This window comes from Podarcis melisellensis (genome assembly GCF_964234715.1).
Source record: "Podarcis melisellensis genome assembly, chromosome: 8".
Taxonomy (NCBI): domain Eukaryota; kingdom Metazoa; phylum Chordata; class Lepidosauria; order Squamata; family Lacertidae; genus Podarcis; species Podarcis melisellensis.
In genome coordinates, this window is record NC_138540.1 from 18,953,384 (window position 1) to 18,971,303 (window position 17,920).

Genomic DNA, 17,920 nt, shown 5'->3' on the forward strand with positions numbered 1-17,920 from the left:
ACTCTTAACAAACCAGTTTCCAGGATTATTTTTTGGGGAAGCCCTGTTTAAAGAGTTATAATACTGCATTAAATTTATAGCGCAGGCGAGGCCTCCCGAGATTCCTCTTTATATCCATACTGCCTCTGTTGCACCTGCACAACTTGCAATAAAATCAGCTGGAATCTCGCGTGCCCGCAGGCTTCCAGTCAACCACTGGAGGCTTGTTCACATGCTATGCAAAGCACGGGGGGGGGGGCAAGCTGCCTCTAGCACACATGCAAAAGTGTGCACGTGCAAAAGAGGGCACACACTTGTTGCACATGGGCCGGACCCTCCTTGAACAACACGTGAATAACTGTGCTGGTGTGCGGGTCAGTCGAATGTGATGCTCACATGTTCTCTTGTCCCCATGTTTGAGCTGCCTCTGTTTGGGGACTTGTGAGGGAAGCGTCATATGGTTGTTTAGGGAAGCTTTTAATGTTTAATAAGTTACTGTATTTTGGTGTTTTATTGGAAGCCGCCCAGAGTGGCTGGGGAAACTCAGCCAGATGGGTGGGGTAAAAATATATTATTATTATTATTATTATTATTATTATTATTATTATTATTATTATTATTACTATTATTATTATTATTATTATTATTATTATTATTATTATTCAGCCTTCAGAAACAGTTTCCGGGCGGAAATCACTGTAATGTCTGGGAACAACATTGGGCAAAACTAAGAAAAAACCTCGACAACATTGGGCAAAAACTTGAATTTATTTTTCCCTTAAACTTTTGTGTCTGGATTTTTACTTTTCGAAATATGGCAACCCTACCTCAGGGCCGAGCCTGACATTTGGAGCACTCATTTTAAGCACTTTTACCTCCCTCAGACGCTCATTTTAGACACATTTTCCCCCCCTTAAGCATTCATTTAAACATCTTTCCCCTCACTTGTTTGAAACATTAACAAACAAAATTCCCCTCGTGAGGTTTTGGGGTTTTTTTGGTTAAAAACCACTCAAGAAAGGTGGTCTTCAGCATAAAAACCGGGCAGGCCTCAGCCCTGCCTTCCTCCGGCCAATCCCGCGGCGGCATTTTGCAGCAGGGCCTGCCTACTCAGCCCCTCTGCCAATCAAGCGGCTGCATTTCCCTCGCTCTCGGTCACTGTCCAGAGATGGAGAGCGAGGAAGGAGAATGGCTGCGAGGCATGAAAGCTAATTTCATACACTTAGTAAGTTTATTTTTCCTTACTGACCTTGCTAGAAAAACCAGCTGTTTGTACATGTGAGAGAGTAATGGGGTTGGAGTGGACTGGAGTCAAGTATCAAGGGCAGTGGGAAAACATCTGAAGTGTGTCTCTATTTTGGAAAAAAAAGACTGTATTTTAATAACTAACGCCAAAACAACAACCCTTTTGCCAACTTCCTCCATGTTTAGGGTCTGGGTTACCTCTCCTCAGAGAGAAGCACCTACAATTTTCATTTTTTAAAAAATTATTTTTTATTTGCCAAGTCCTTCAGTTGTAATTCTTCTCCTGCGGTGATTTTGTTTTATTTTCTAAAAGAAAAGGCTTCGTTTCTCAAAATAAGGCTTTCAGTTCTGTCCTTGTTTATTTGGGAGTCATGGTTGTCAGGAGCGGGGAGTCTTTCTCTTTCCCCTGAATGAATTATAATCTCCAGAGTCCCAGCTTTCTGGTTTTTTGTTTTTTTTTTAAACCCCCCCCCCCGGTTTCTAGCATTTGTAGGATCTGACACAAAATGTAGAAAAAGTGCAAATTTCCACACTTTTTTTTGTGAGCCTGCACACGCACCATATATCTAAAGCACATCCAAACCCCCTCCCAAATGAAAATATTCCTGGGAATTGCCGTTTGTTAAGGGTGCTGGGAATTGTAGCTCTGTGAAGGTAGACTACAGTTCCCAGGATTGTGAGCTTTAAATGTATGAAACTAGCCTCCCATCTTTCAGTGTTTTAGCCAAACCATGAAGTCGTAGGAGCGACTGATGTTCAGGGGAGCCAATCTAGCTAATCAGAGAAAGAGAAGGCTGGTTTGAAACACCTGTTACCTATTCTAGACTTCAGATTGGTTTTCAAGCCTGCTGGTCTCACCTGGTGGAGAAGGGATTTGCTGTTGGCTGGTTGAAGACCAAAGTGTTTGGGTGCACGTGTGTGTGATAATTCATTCAGCTTGGAACAACAATTCATGCAACTGATAGGGTGAACTGTGCATAAAAACTTCTGCCATAATACATTTTTTTTGTCTACAATCTGAGTGTTTCAGTGACACTTTGGGATCTTGACTTTGATGGTGTTTACCAAAACAAGTCCATATGTTCTTTGGAGACAGAAAGTGAAAATATATTTTTTCCCCCTCCATAGCACAGTCTCTCAAGGTCTCACCTCTCATTCTCCTTTCACCTTTTGTTATCTTTCCTGCAACACAGAGATTAATTTACCGCCTTTGCATGCCTACTCAGAAGTAATCCCACGGAGTTCAATTAGGCCTGTTACTCCAAGCTCAGTGGGGAGAGGATTACCATATTAGCTGATTTTAATAAGAGTTATATGTGTGAAATTGTGCAAACAATTGCTGCATAGTTCTAAAGAAAGATATTGCCATCTGTTGTTCGGTAAAATCTCCACACTCTGAGTTTGCCGCAATCGGAATCGTGGAATTTGGCCCCACGTATTAATTTAATTTTTTCAAATTAATGAAACCCAGTGAGCATAATATAACAAGCATCCAGCCTGCAAATATTAAAATCCACAGCAAAAATAACTGCGAACGCCATCTACAATCTAATAACAAGTATGAAACCATCCTGGGAAGAGTAATTTTGTGCCTTTCACCACTAGATGGCACTGCTGTCTATGTTTTGGTTTGATGGCAGCTTATTTCAGGGGTCACTAACCTGGCAGGCACCTGGGCACCCGTGAAGGCTCCCAGTGGTGCCCTGGGCAGGTGCCCCAGACTGTGAGCTTTCGTTTAACAATAAAAAGTAAGTCCCTAACCCTCCTAGAAAGAAGAGTATGGGGCAAAATGTACAGATACCTTCTAAGCAATTTCTGTAAAATGAGAGCGGAGTTGCCACCTTGTATATTTTCCCCTGGTACTGAGGAAAGCTTCCTCTTGTTATTATTAGACTGCAACTGTGTGTTTTTGTGTGTGCGAGAGTGATCTCCACAATCAGTACCATCATAGCATAGCGTGACTTCCCATGATAAGCATAATATTTTGGGGGATGGTTGTCTCTTAATTTTGTGTTATGCCATGCTCCCCGTGGCAGCCATTTTGTGGTTGTGCGTTTTCAGCCCTACCTTGAGATGCTGGGAATTGAACCCATTGCCCTCTGCAAGCAAGGCATATGTCCTACCACTGAGCTACACCCCTTCTCTTAAGAGTTAGGAAAAATGCCTTGTGTCAACTCTGACCCAGGCCTGTCCATCTCAGCATTGTGTCTGCACTGACTGGCAGTGGCTCTCCAGGGTTTCAGGCAGGTGGGCGGGGCATTCCCAGCCCCACCTAAAGATGCCAGGGATTGAACCTGGGATCTTCTGCATAACAAAACAAATTCTCTGCCACTAAGTTATGGATAGCTCTAATACTCAAAGGAAGCTGCCAGTATGTTGAGCTACAAGACGTCCTCATTTCCCTTCAGACATATATTGAGCATTTTCACTACATGGTTTCACTACATGGTGCCTTCTGTTGCTGTGAGACAGAATGAGAAATAAACTGGGCTGCCACCCACTTTAGTTAATCTCAACTGATTTGGTTAATCTCAACTGATTAACCAATTAATGAATAACACTTTTTAAAATTGCACATGATGAAATCCAATCATTCAAAAGGGTTGCAGACGTGTTGCAGTAACAGTTCTCTTGGAACAGAGAAGGGGAACTGGATCTGGTTGGTGGTCCAGAACATGATTTGTCCCATGGACCAGATTTGTCTTGCCAGGGTCACCTGACATCACAGTGATGTCAGGTGACCTTTTTTGCATAATGCTAAGCATAATCAGCTGATCAGTTGGTGCTTGTAAAGTGTTGTCCATGGGGCTGTGTGCAGATGCTGCTGAACTGCAGTGCCTGCAACCTCCCCTTTCAGTTAAGCCATGTCTTTATTTGCCCTACAACTGCCACCATATATGTCATCTGGTTGTAGGGCAGGTGGGCATGCCTTTGCCAAAGTGGCCTTGCAGGCCAAATAGGGAGGCTGGGTGGGCCCAATTAGGCCCCACTTTGGTCTTTCCCTGCTCAATCCACATTCTGTGTGGTGTGTGTGTGTGTGTGTGTGAGTGAGTGAGAGAGAGAGAGAGCATGGAAGGAATGTGTCTTTTAATATGGTGCTTGCCATCTGTACTTTTTGCAAGAACTTTTATTAAAAACGTAATTAAGAATCTGCTGCCTGGTTTAATGGGGGGCACTGTTTCATTCTATCAAAAATGTTTTTATCGACTTAATTTAACTATTTGACTGAACGTACCAGCCCTTAAAAATGAACTGATTGGGAACACAGGAAGCTGCCTTATACTGAGTCATACCACTGGCTCATCTAAATTAGTATTGTTTACACTGTCTGGCAGCAGCTCTCCAGGGCTTCAGACAAGCATATCTCCCCTACCTGGGGAGGGGAGATCAACTGTCCTTTGGCTGAGATCTGAGTTGCCTAAAATGGCTACAACTGCTACTTCACGGAGAATATTGACCAATTCAAGTCCTGTTTAAAAAACACTCTTAAGAACAGAGAGGGCTATGGCTCAGTGGTAGAGCATCTGCTTTGCATGAAGAAGGTTCCAGGTTCAATCCCTGGCATCTCCAGGTAGAGCTGAGAGAGACTCCTTTCTGAAACCCTGGAGAGCCACTGCCAGTCAGTGTATACATAACAAGCTAGATGGACCAATGATCTGACTCTGAATAAGGGCGCTTCTTACGTCCTGGAAAAAATAATAATTTCCCTTCCTCCCAGATTCCACTTATTTCCACATTTCCACTTATCCCGCATTATCTTCCTCTTTGGTCATTCCACTCTGGTTCTCTCACTCTCCCTGCTGGAAACTTTTGCAGCTATTAAAGGGAATTGTTCCCATGCAGCCCAGTCTCTCCAAATACCACCCATCAAATTGACGGGCCCTTAGCTAGTTTGTAGTACTGCATTAAATAAAGCTCAGTTCTTTCATATAGACACTAGGGGGCACTCACGGTACACCACAGGTCTCAAAGGGACTAAGCAAGAAACAAACTGAACGTTATAAGGCTGCAGCTTGAAAAGCAAAAGCCACCAGAAGATAAAACATTGGAGCTCCTCCTAATGCCTTGCCTGCTGTGGAGCTTCCGTTTCTTCCTTTCTAAAAGATGGTTTTCTGGGGGGTGGGAGTGCTGCTGCTGCTTTATACTGAATCTGACTGCAACTCACACCCTGGTCAGTCCCCTTATGCTGTTTCTGCCCCCAAGCAGCCAGTATTTAGAGGTGCACTGCCTCTGGAAATTGAGGTTCTCTTCAGCGATCATAACTAATAGCTATTGGTAGACCTGTCCTCATTCATGGATTTGTCTAATCCCACTTTCTAAAGCAATCTAAGCCTGCCTTTATTGTCACATCTGGTAGCAGTGAATTCTATAAGCTATGCATTGTGTGAAAATGCCCTTTCTTCTTTCCCAAATTGTATTGCCATTACCAAAATAATTGGGGGATCATGAGCTTTCATAATACAGTGGTACCTCGGGTTACATACGCTTCAGGTTTCATACATTTCAGGTTACAGACTCCGCTAAACCAGAAATACCGGTATTACATTGGGTTAAGAACTTTGCTTCAGGATGAGAACAGAAATCGTGCTCCGGCGGCACAGCGGCAGTGAGAGGCCCCATTAGCTAAAGTGGTGCTTCAGGTTAAGAACAGTTTCAGGTTAAGAACGGACCTCCGGAACGAATTAAGTACTTAACCCAAGGTACCTCTGTACGGGAATGGAGAAAGATAATTCTGAGCGGCGTTTCAATAATGTTTTATTTTATTTTTGTATAAAATATAAAAGTTGCTCGCCAACTACTAGGAATTATTGACCTCCTTCCTATGTTAGGAACATAGGAAGCTGCCTTCTACTGAGCAAGACCACTGGTCCATGTATTGTCTACACTGACTGGCTGCATCTCCCTAGGATTTCAAGCAGTGAGTCTTTCTGAGCCCTCCCTGCAGTTGCCATTCGGGATTGAACCCAGGGCTTTCACTGCCACAGGTAAAGGTAAAGGGAACCCTGACCGTTAGGTCCAGTCGCGGACGACTCTGGGGTTGCGGTGCTCATCTCGCTTTATTGGCCAAGGGAGCTGGCATACAGCTTCTGGGTCATGTGGCCAGCATGACTAAGCCACTTCTGGCGAACCAGAGCAGTGCACGGAAACACCGTTTACCTTCCCGCTGGAGCGGTACCTATTTATCTACTTGCACTTTGATGTGCTAGGTTGCCAGCTGCCACAAAGGAGCACTTAATCAGCCGTCTTTCTGGCTTAGTTCTGAGATTCCACCAGACACTCTTTCAGGCATCCACGAGGACTAAAAACTTTCTGCACCCAGTACCACATCTTGAGGTCTTTCCCCCTCTTCTGCAGAACTGCATTACGGCCTTGCTTTGCCGCTGCAACTGCATACGATCAATCACCTTGTAACCTCTGCATTGTTCCTTATACTGGTCTTCAGAAATACCTTTACCTCACCATGAACTCATCAGTGCCTTGCCCTCTGCTAAAGGCACCCTGCTGGCAGCTGGAGCTGTCTAGCCAATCCGCCCCCCTTCCCCCCCCCCGCCATCACCTTTAGTTTCTTCTATTTGTAAAGTAGCTGAAAAACCAAAAGCTGTGTTTTGTTTGGTTCTGACATTGGCTTGCAAGAGTCTAGGAGATGGTAGTTCAAGGCCAGCTGTGTTTACCTCACAGTTTCCAGGCACGGCTGGGGAACGGCAGCCAAGGATAGAGCCAAGTCACAGGAGATGGGGAAATTCCAAGCTGGGTGTTGATCAGAACAGGATTCTCGCTCGCCTGCCATGTGCGTTCTTCTCCCCTGCCCCCCGTAGCAATGAGCTAAAGTTGTCCAATCCGTTCTGGCTGTCAGCAGCGGGGGAGCTGGATTTCACGCTTCCAAGTGTGTCTGCGTGCGGCTGTGTCTCTGACGTCTGTGCGCTGCCTCCCTTGCCCCCCTGCCAAGGAGGTTGGTGCCAACAGGCGGACAGACCGGTGATCCATTTGTGACGCCAAGACCGTGGAAGCAACGCGTCTCCCGTTGGCACAGCCTCACTTTCCCTATTACCACCTGTAGGGGGTGCAGCAGCCTCTGTGCTCCCATCGAAACCCGGTACGAAATCCGGTACCCGAAAAAATGGGAATTCCGCGACTGGGAATCTGTTACACACAGCTACGTTTTTCAAAGGACAACAGCAGTAAATGCTGAGGAAAGTACTGTGCAAACTAAGACTGTCTTCTATTACACAACCTAACTGTATTTTCCATAATTTATCCTGGTTTGGGGGAGTTGCGAGGAAGGTTAAGAAGCTATATGTGAGGTACCAGCAACCCGCATGCCGAACAGTTGCCCAAATGCTACGTGCTTGACACATTTTGAGAGTCATCTCTTTATCAAGGGGATCTAAAGGGGGGGGGCGGAACCCTTCAACACTGTAAAAACAAAACAAAAACACAGAATTACAAGCTGTAAAGACACACAGAGCTGAGCGATACCTTTATTTGGGAAGCAACCTTTTTGACTGGGCTGGGGAATCATTTTCAGCCCAAGGGCCACATAAGCAACTTTCTGGGGGCCACGTGGCTGGTTGTGGGTGTGGCCAGTGGCAAATGTGGGTAGAGCAATGGGTGTGACTTACCTTTATACCTCTTACCTTTGGCCCTCCAGATGTTGCAGCCGCCGTCAGCCCCAGCAAGCATGGGCAAGGACTAGGGATAATAGGACTTGTTCAGCAACATCTGGAAAAACCAAAAGTTCCCCACAACTGCTTTAAATATCAGGCCAAGTTCCTGCTGTGCAGTAATCAGATAGATTTCAACACGCAGGCTAACACACACAGCCCGCCTCGTCATCTAGGTTTAGCAAGAGGCAGCTCAGGTGAAAGTGAATAGGGGTCATGGCTTGTGGTGACCTGGGAACAGCCTTGGGGGCCAAAGAGAGAGGCCTGGGGAGCTGTATTTAGCCCTTGGTCCCTAGGTCCCTCCTGCTTTCCTGGGATGAGCTGCGGTTGATGGGAGTTATAGTCCAAAAATGTCTGGAAGGCAGTAGGTTGTGGGGGAAGGCTGCCAGGTGTGCTCTGAAGCACATCCTTGCAATCCCAAGGAAGACTGTAGTTTTCACCCCTAACAATTTATGGGACCAAAGAAAGCTGCCTTATACCAACTTCTGCCTTGTACCACTTGGAGCAAAGATGCTCGCAGGAGTCCCCCCCCCCCTTCTAACTGCCTCCTAACATGCAAGCTTCAGAGGCCTTTCTCTACCTTGGTTGTGAAAGCCTCTCAGCGGTCAGCAGGGCCTTCTCTGGTGGCTCCTCTTTTATGGCATCACCACCCATCTGAGCCCTGACAAGCGATGCCACGGGTGGTATTTTAGGATTTGTTAAAAACAAAACTGTTTGCTCAGACAATAATGCTTGTTGGATTATCAGCTGCATCTTATTCACTGTGTAGTAGTAGTAGTAGTTTATTTATTTATACTGTACATACATACATACATATATACATACATATGCTTCTCATTTGACTGATTTTGTGGTTTTAATGAGTTTTTATATTTATAGACTCAGCCGTGAGATGGAGTATAATAGGTGGGAGTCTTCTTGTTTCTTGGTCACCACCTTCAAATACAAATATTTGTTTTATAAATAAATAAATAGGTGAAGTCAGATCCTTGGTCCTTTTAGCTCAGCATCACCTACACCAGCTAGCATTGGCTTTCCGGGGGGTTGAGGTGGGTCCCCCCCTCCCATACCTGGAAATGCCAGGGATCAAACCTGGGACTTTTGCCATACAAAGCATGTGCTCTGCCTCTGAATCACAGCCCATTCCCCTATAGGAACATAGGAAGGTAGCTGCCTTCCATTGAGTCAGACCATTAGTCTATATAGGTCAGTATTGTCTACACTGACTGGCAGCAGCTCTCCAGGGCTTCAGGCAGGGGTGTTCCCAGCCCTATCTGGAGATGCTGGGGACTGAACCTGAGGCCTTCTGCATACAAAGCAGATGTTCTGCAGCTAACCTGCCTCCCCTCCTCCCTTTCCACAGGGTGCTATTACACAGATTAGCCATCTTCTGTGCCCTGCTGGGGCAGAAGCAGGGAGCTATAAATAAAACAAGTACAAAAATAAAATTTCATAGATGCACTCCCCGCTGTGCCACAGAATGTAACTAGCAGAAAGCTGCAGCTAATTTTGACTTCCCTTCAAGTAGAATCAGCTAAAGCAATGCTCCTATTAAGAGGCAGAAGGTTTTAAATTATTATTAGCATTACTTTATAATTTCATAATACAGGTATTCGGGAAGCAAGGCAGGGACGACTCCTCACTGAAAAAGCATTTCCTCTGCACTCAGACGGTTGCAGGTTCAGTCCCCAGTGTCTCCAGTTTGTGTGGTCAAATACAGTCAAACCTCAGTTCCCAAACACCTCTGTTTTGGAACATTTTGGCTCCCGAACACTGAAAACCTGGAAGTAAGTGTTCTGGTTTTCGGACGTTTTTTGGAAGCTGGACATCTGACACCGCTTCTGCTTGAGTGCAGGAAGTTCCTGCAGCCAATCGGAAGCCGTGCCTCAGTTGTTGAACAGCTTCTGGATTATGTTCGACAACCGAGGTTTGACTGTAGGTACAAGAGACATTTGAAGAGCCCCTCCTGCTGGTCAAGATAGGTAAAACTGGACTTGTATGGAACAATGGTTTCAGTATCCACATTCCTAGAAGCTAGGCACCTTGGATTAATAAATGCGCCCCCCTCACATACACACACATTTCCCCCTTTGCATGTGAGCGGGTCCACAATCCCTGGAAGGCATTATGTCTGAACCCAGATTCATGGCTTGTCTCTCCCTAACAAACCAGAATTGCTAGCCAGTTTTGAATCCAGCATCGGTACATGGCATTGGGCCAACCTGAGGCAGGTGGTTTCACTGCCATCTGCCACCACTCACCCACCCCCCACACTCATGCCCACCTTATTTTGCCACTGCTAACATGGTGCTCTTGCTCTGAGAAAGGATTTCCTTTATCAGAGGGAGGCATTCTGGGTGTGGTGGCCCAGGAGAGTGACCTGCACTGCTGTGGCTTCGTCAGGTGGAACAGACAGAATACTAACTTTAAGCTGATTTTTTAAAAAGGATTTTCTAGCTGCATTGGCAAATCGGCAGTGGTAGAGGCACTCTTCGTGGGCTACCTTGCTCCGAGGGACGACCCCTTTTCTCTGAGCAAGGCCACAGAACAGACCCTCTAAAGGAGGGGTCAGCAAAATTTTTCAGCAAGGGGCCGGTCCCTCAGACCTTGGGGGGGTGGGCCGGACTATATTTTGAAGAAAAAAAAAAAAGAATTCCTATGCCCCACAAATAACCTAGAGATGCATTTTAAATAAAAGCACACATTCTGTTCATGTAAAAACACCAGGCAGGCCCCACAAATAACCCAGAGATGCATTAAAAAGAGGGACACATTCTATTCATGTAAAGACATGCTAACTCCTGGACCGTCCGTGGGCCAGATTTAGAAGGTGATTGGGCCAGATCTGGCCCCCAGGCCTTAGTTTGCCTACCCATGCTCTAAAGGGCCCCACAGTGAGCAGGCATTTTGCACAGTGGGCAGAAGGAGCTGGTCTGGCAGTCAGACAAACAACCACAGGCCAGAGGGGGCACCAATTTTCTGCTTCTCAGCCCTGGCTGCTTGAGGGAAATTGCCTTGCTTGACCTCATGGAAGGGCCAGTCCTGCTTCAACCCAAAGGTTGTTCTTGAATCCTGGCTTGTTAGGGAGAAGCAAACAGCAGTCTTGGAAGTAACTCTGAGCTGTGCCTTTTCTCCTTGGTTCCACCTGCTTGTGTGAAAGGGGTAGCCAAGTGAGAGTTTTGGGGCTGCATGCACAGTGGGTTCTTCCAGACAACCTATTGACTGAACGTTTGTCCTGATTTGCTTGCACAAAGGTTAAACAGAGGTCATGCTATGTTCAGTTTTCATGGAATAGTCATTCTGATTTGCTTGCAGGGTGGCAGGGCTATCAGAAGGCAGCAATGTCCATTCTGACCTGTCTTCGTCACAGTCAGGTCTGTTTCTGTTCTGCAGTTCAGGTAAAGGTAAAGGGACCCCTGACCATTAGGTCCAGTCGTGGCCAACTCTGGAGTTGCGACGCTCATCTCGCTTTATTGGCCGAGGGAGCCGGTGTACAGCTTCCGGGTCATGTGGCCAGCATGACTAAGCCGCTTCTGGCGAACCAGAGCAGTGCACGGAAACGCCGTTTACCTTCCCGCCAGAGTGGTACCTATTTATCAACTTGCACTTGGACGTGCTTTTGAACTGCTAGGTTGGCAGGAGCTGAGACCGAGCAACGGGAACTCACCCTGTCATGGGGATTCGAACCGCCAACCTTCTGATCAGCAAGCCCTAGGCTCTGTGGTTTAACCCACAGCGCCACTTGTTCTGCAGTTCAGTTTTCACTAAATATGACACCGTACATCTCTCTGCTGTATAAGATAGTGACATAATTATTTCCACACAAGTCATTTCAATGCAAACACAATTTAAATGGGCAGGGGGGAGGAGACACGCTATTGATTTCCATTCTGACACGGGATGAATCAGCGAGCATCAACCGTTTCTGCTTCTGTCACCTGTTCCCGCTAGAATTCTCTGACTTCCCTACACTGCAGTTATGTGACAATGAGCGTTCGTCCTCATTTGCTTGCAGTGTGTTTATACATCTTCCCATTCATCCTTCGCTCATCTTGCAATTTTCAAGGCATTTCCCCCCCCCCAACTCTTTCCTAACTGCAAAAAGTTTGTTTCTTTTTCTAAAGTGGGTTTGTGGCACTAGGGTAACAGTGCATTTTAATCCACTTTAATTGCAGAAACCTGGATTTCCCAGAATGCACTTGCAAAATGCTGACCTTCTCGAAAGAGCCATTATTCGCCAGAGTTCTTGGCTTATTATTACATGTAAATGCAGCCAGAGTAAGGGCTGCCAGACGCCCTCCTTTTCTCAAACACACCCAAGAGGACAGAATGCCCCTCCCAATGTGATTCTTGCTCTAAATCATGGATGCGCCACCTTTTCTGTTGTGGCATACTCTCCCTGTTGAGCTCAAAGAAGCACCAACTGTGGCGTATTCTTGCTGCTAGTGGACCACATACCCGTGGCTTTCCATGGCTTTTGCTATTATCAACAATAGTTCCTGATGCTCTTGCACACTGTGATTGATTTTGCTGATTTTTATTGATGAGTATTGATTTTTCTAATACAGCGTTTTATCGCAGCATGAATTTTTGTTTTTGTAATAGAAATATTTCAATAAATACATTTTCTGTATTCACAGGCTTGCTTTCTTAGTAAAGCACTCAAAAACTGTAAGCAAGCATAGGAAGATAGGTAGCTGCCTTCCTTGCACAGAGTCAGGCCACTGGCCTACCAGGGCAGTATTGTCTACACTGACTGGCAGCCCCTCTCCAGTTTTTCAGGCAGGGGATCTTCCCCAACCAACTTGGAGATGCCAGGGCTTGAGCCCAGGGCATTCTGCGTGTAGAACAGATGTTCTACTGCTGAGCTTTGTCCTCCTCCGTATAGAGTGCTGCCTTACAATGAGACTGACAGTGGCTTTCCAGGGCTTTTAGACGAGATGTTCTCGGACATAACTGGGGTGCCAAGCAGCTGCTCTACAACTAAGGTACAGCCCTTCCCTGAAAGTTCACAAAGTTGCCATTTTTCATTCTCCACTGCCCCCAATAATTTATCTTTGTCACATTCAATAATAGTAATATTTATTAAATTTATATCCCGCCCATCTTGCTGGGTTTCCCTAGCCACTCTGGGCGGCTTACAAGAGATATAAAAACACAACAAAGCATCAAACATTATAAAACAAAATATACGAGCAGCAAACAAACCAATAAATCAATAGAAAGCAATAACAACAGCAACCATATTAACAACAATAATAAATAGTTTACAGTTATACCTAAATTAAAATAACCGCCAACCCCAACTAAACATTTCTAAGAATCATTTCCACCCAGTTTTCTCCTTTAAAATGTGTTGATCACAGCTCTTTGGGTTTATTTGATTTATCTTTTTTTATAGTCCAGTTTTCCAAAAATTGAAGCAGCTTAGAATGGAAATCATTTAAGAGAACACAGGATATAGAAACAGAATATTAATGTGCATTCTCTCATTTAAAACAACATTAGAAATCTCTGCAGCGATTTTTTTTTTAAGCAAGCATGATCTTAAAAATGAATTAAGAAGTCATCACTTAGATGCCATCGAAAACATAGCATTAGTTACAGCTGTCTGAAGGACTTCTCCCAGAAGTCAAAGGGGGCGAAAAGTGCATCCAGTCCCAGGTGGTTTTGGCACTCTGGCGTGATGGTTGTCCACTTGCCCCCACGGCCTAGGAGCCCGCGGTGCTCTGAGTCTCCCAACTCAGCTTACACAGGTGCAAATCTGCACATGTCAGCAAAGGCTCCCTGCCTGACGGGTCTTGGGTGGCGCCCTCATCACATTCTGGGCTTGAACAGGAGCCAGGACTGCAAAGCTGGTTTCCGCCAGCCCAGCTCAGCAGTATCTGAGACGTTCTGGGAGAGTTGGCGTTGCCACTTCCCCGCCAGTCGTGACTGTGTTGGTAAGATGAGAAGGGATGGGGTCGCTGGTCCCAGTCCCAGAATGTGTGCCTCTCCTGGCCGACGATTCCCGGTCATCTATTTATAATTGCATCCCGTGTGGGGATTAGGAGTAGGAAAGTACCTCTCTGCACGGGGGTGGGTGCGGGGAGCAGCAGGCAGAGAGCCTCCCACTTGCAAAGTTGAAAAGCATGAGGAACGCTAAGGCAACCTCCATCTGCAACAGGGAAGTGGGAGGGCTTCCCAGAAAACTCCCCATCAGCCTCCAGCTAGCATAGTCCATGGTCAGTGGACTATGATTATGGGAGCTGAAGTCTAGCATCATGTGGGCAGCCACCAGCTTCCCCATCTGATCTGTAAGGAGGAGGCGGAGGAGGAGCAACAGCACCCCCTGCTGGCTCAAAATAGCGAGCAGCAGTGACCTGGAAGCCTTTAAAGGGCAAGTCAAGCAGGAATGGGCAGATCTGTCCGTTTTGGTTGGCTTCATTTCTCATTTTTCCAGTCAGAATTCAGTTCTCCACATTTCTGCAGCAATTTGTGTGTTTTTTATCCTCATTAAAAATTGTCAGCATTTTAGTGCAAAATTCTCCAGATAAGCAAATAATAATAATAATAATAATAATAATAATAATAATAATAATTTTCGTATGCAGTTATGACAACAATACTCACACTTCTGCAGTGAAAAGTTCCATAATATAATGCATTTTTGTATGCTAATTTCACTAATTTTTTGCATGCTCTCTCTGAAAATATGCATTTTTGTAAGTCTTGTTTGATTGGAGACCAGCATCGTAAAATTTGGAAAAGCCTGCACATCAAAAGATGGCTTTGCTTGGGTTCTCCTATTGTTTTGGAAAGTGCAAATTACGGTATATAGGTTCACTTTTAAATGTGAAGTGAATTGAATTAGTTCCCTAGTCCCTAGTCTCTAGTATCACGTGACCTCTTCTGCCTTAATACTGTACAGTGGTACTTCGGGTTATATACACTTTAGGTTACACACTCCACTAACCCAGAAATAGTGCTTCAGGTTAAGAACTTTGCTTCAGGACAAGAACAGAAATTGGGCTCCAGCGGCGCGGCGGCAGCAGGAGGCCCCATTAGCTAAAGTGGTGCTTCAGGTTAAGAACAGTTTCAGGTTAAGAACGGACCTCCAGAGCGAATTAAGTACTTAACCCGAGGTACCACTGTATTAAGAAGCTTCCTTGAGTCTCCCTGCAGTTCCCTCATTTAGCCAGAGCTAATTGGGGGCGCCATGGGCTCAGAATCCATGATGGTTGCAGCAAATCTTGATACTACCCCGCACCCTGCAAATCTGGCTATCTACACTCCCCCCTCCATAAAAAGCTCTCTTCCGTTCTCTGCAGGAGCTTCTATTGGCCTGTTCCAGCAAACGAGAGCTGTTTTGCAGGAAAGTCCCGCAGAGCCATTAACACAGCTTGACCCATCCAGTGCTGGCATGGGAGAAGTGACCCTGAGGATGCCCTGTCAGGGTGCAAGTGGTTTAATTTTGATTTAGGGGTTCTGTCTCTTGCAGGGATGCAAGGTCAAAAGTTTAACTCCCACTCTCTACAAGTTCCCGGAGCCTTGCAGAAGAAGCCTGTGCTGGTCTCATTTCATTTGCAAGTGGGGACATTATACCAGAACCTCTGGCGGCCTTGCCTTGGCTCTCTCAGCTAAGTGTCACCCAGCAGTTCTCTTCATTTGACAGACAAAGCGGTGCATCTTAAAACAAAACTGAATGCAACTGGTGAACTTATTTAATGCACTTGGAACAGTCTCTATCATGGTTAGTCAGCTGAACAGCCCCTGACTCAAACTTTGCCCATTTCAGTTGTATCATATTCTGGTTTGTGGTGAAGCTGCCTTACATCAAGTCGGACCATTGGTCAGTCTCTGCTCTCTGGACATTTGGGCAGGGGACATTCCCAGCCCTATCTGGAGATGTCTGGGATTGAACCTGGGACCTTCTGCATGCCAGACAGATGCTCTAACTGCTGAGCTTTCCTTTATATATAGGAAGCTGTTTTATAGTGAGAATGAGACCACTGATCTGTCAAATTCAATATTGTGGGGAAGCTTTTTGGCTCCGTGGGCCAGTTTCTCATATCAGGATCAGCCTCACAGGTTAAATTCGGGATCACATGATTGACAGGTGGGCGTTATTGCTGCATGTTACCTGCTAATTTTATTTGGTTCTTTCTGCTCTTATAAAGAACCACAACATAATACATGCCAGGTCCAGTCTGTTAAACTGCTCTCTGAAAAGCTGGTGCCTGAGTCCTCTTTATGACATCTTAATGGACTTTAGCCACCCCAGTCAAGAAGCATTATAGAAAACCCAACAAACCTTCGGGCATCTCTTTGCAGCCCATAAGAACCAGAAACTTTTTCTTGTTTAAATAAATATGAATTCAAAATACTTAAGAAGTTGGATTCTGCGCTCGACCTCTAATTTTATTGGGTTATTTCTGTTTTCTTGAAGAGCAACATCTTACAAGCCAAGTCCGATCTGTTGTTATCCTCTCTGAAAATATGGCACCTGGGTAAGGAAAAGCTTAGCAGGATTTCCCTGAAAGCTGCCGTTTTTCATCCCAAAGTGATTTTAATCAGAATTTCAGGGGGGAAAACCAACAAACCACAAGCACACAAGAGAGACAGAGAATGTACTCCCATTTATTTCCATGGAAACAGCCACGAGGCCAAGAAGGGTAACACAGCAAAAGCCACTTTGCAGTTAAATTCTCCCATAAAATCATTTGTAACATACGGTCAGCAATTAGGCTATTTTTCCTTGCCCTACACAGACATTGCCTGTCTTCTCTTGATATATTTATTTAATGCCACAAAGTTTTTCTGGTGCCCTCCCCCGCCTCCCCAGCTACAGCCACAGTTGCAGCAACATAGGTTTCCAAACCTGGAAGGCGCCTTTTCTAACAACCCAGTCTGACCTGTGCAATAACAGGCCACAGAGATTGTCCCAGCCTGCCTTTGCTTCCATGGAGTGTGACTGTTGAACGAGAGAGTTCAGTGCCTATCTCTTAGGAACATGCACTGGTTCTGTTTGGAAAAGGAAGTTTATTGAGGAGGATGCCCTCAAGCCAACACGGCCAGACAGCCAAGGCAGGGATCTATCCTGTCTTCTCTCTGATTTGTTTTGCTTTTTAATTAACATAAAATCAAGAATACAAACAAACAAAAAACACAATCAAGTTTACAAAACATTCAAGCAGTACAGAGGTTGTGTTTTCCAAATCAAGAGCAGATAATGTAGAAAAATAAAAGCAGCAAAACACATATTGAAAGCCAAATTTCGCAATTTGATGGGAGGAGAGAGTTTTGTATGAGAATTATATGAATTTTTGTAACTCATTTCTTGGCTAGAGAACTGCATTTCAAAAATTGAAAAAAAAGTGGGGGTTTTGATGGATGGCTGTGCTTAGGTCCTCGTGTTGTTTCAAACTAGGTAGACTCACTTTTAAGTGCAGTTTGAATTTTATTCCTCCCCATCCCTCGCTTAGAGAAACTACCATTAGTACTATTATTAATTAATTATTATATCACTTAATGCCCAGGTGGCATTTAAGCAGTTTACAAAGCTTAAAACCCAGCATTGCACCACATTGTTAAAATACAGAATAATTAAAAAAATATGGCATAATGGGGGGAAAACACAATAAAACAATCCCTTTAAAACAACACAACAGTGTAAAACAGGAGACTTGAGTCAAGATATCAAGGGAATGTCCATGCAAATGGTTGTATTTTAAAAAGCCAGCAGAATGCCAATACAGATGGAACCTCTCGTTTTTTCGTAGGGACTGCATTCCACAACACCAGTGCCAATAGTGAAAATGTCCATGTTGAAATGAATGAGTTGCATGCATAAAACTCTTGTGAGCCCAAACCATGTGTCTCTGTGTGAGTCTCTCCAACAAGCCTCCACTGGGGGAGATGGGCAGCAAGTAATTTCATCATTTCCATGTATTAGGTGTTCTTGGATCAGACAGACTCTCCAGGCAGTGCGTACCTGCTGCATTTTTGCATAATTTGTTGCTCTAAGCTTGGCTTCCTCTAACCCAAGAGGCACA

The 17,920-nt window shown here is 45.1% G+C and overlaps 1 protein-coding gene across 2 annotated transcripts in view; it reads left to right on the plus strand.

Moving 5' to 3' along the window:
- Positions 1-1,140: 1,140 nt before the first annotated feature.
- The window catches only part of SAMD11 (sterile alpha motif domain containing 11), a 326,185-nt gene continuing 309,405 nt past the window's right edge, over positions 1,141-17,920 (plus strand). For both annotated transcript variants that reach the window (XM_081923525.1, XM_081923528.1), the window contains exon 1: positions 1,141-1,204. The gene's annotated coding sequence lies outside the window, so the exon portion shown is untranslated. The remainder of the gene's footprint in view (positions 1,205-17,920) is intronic.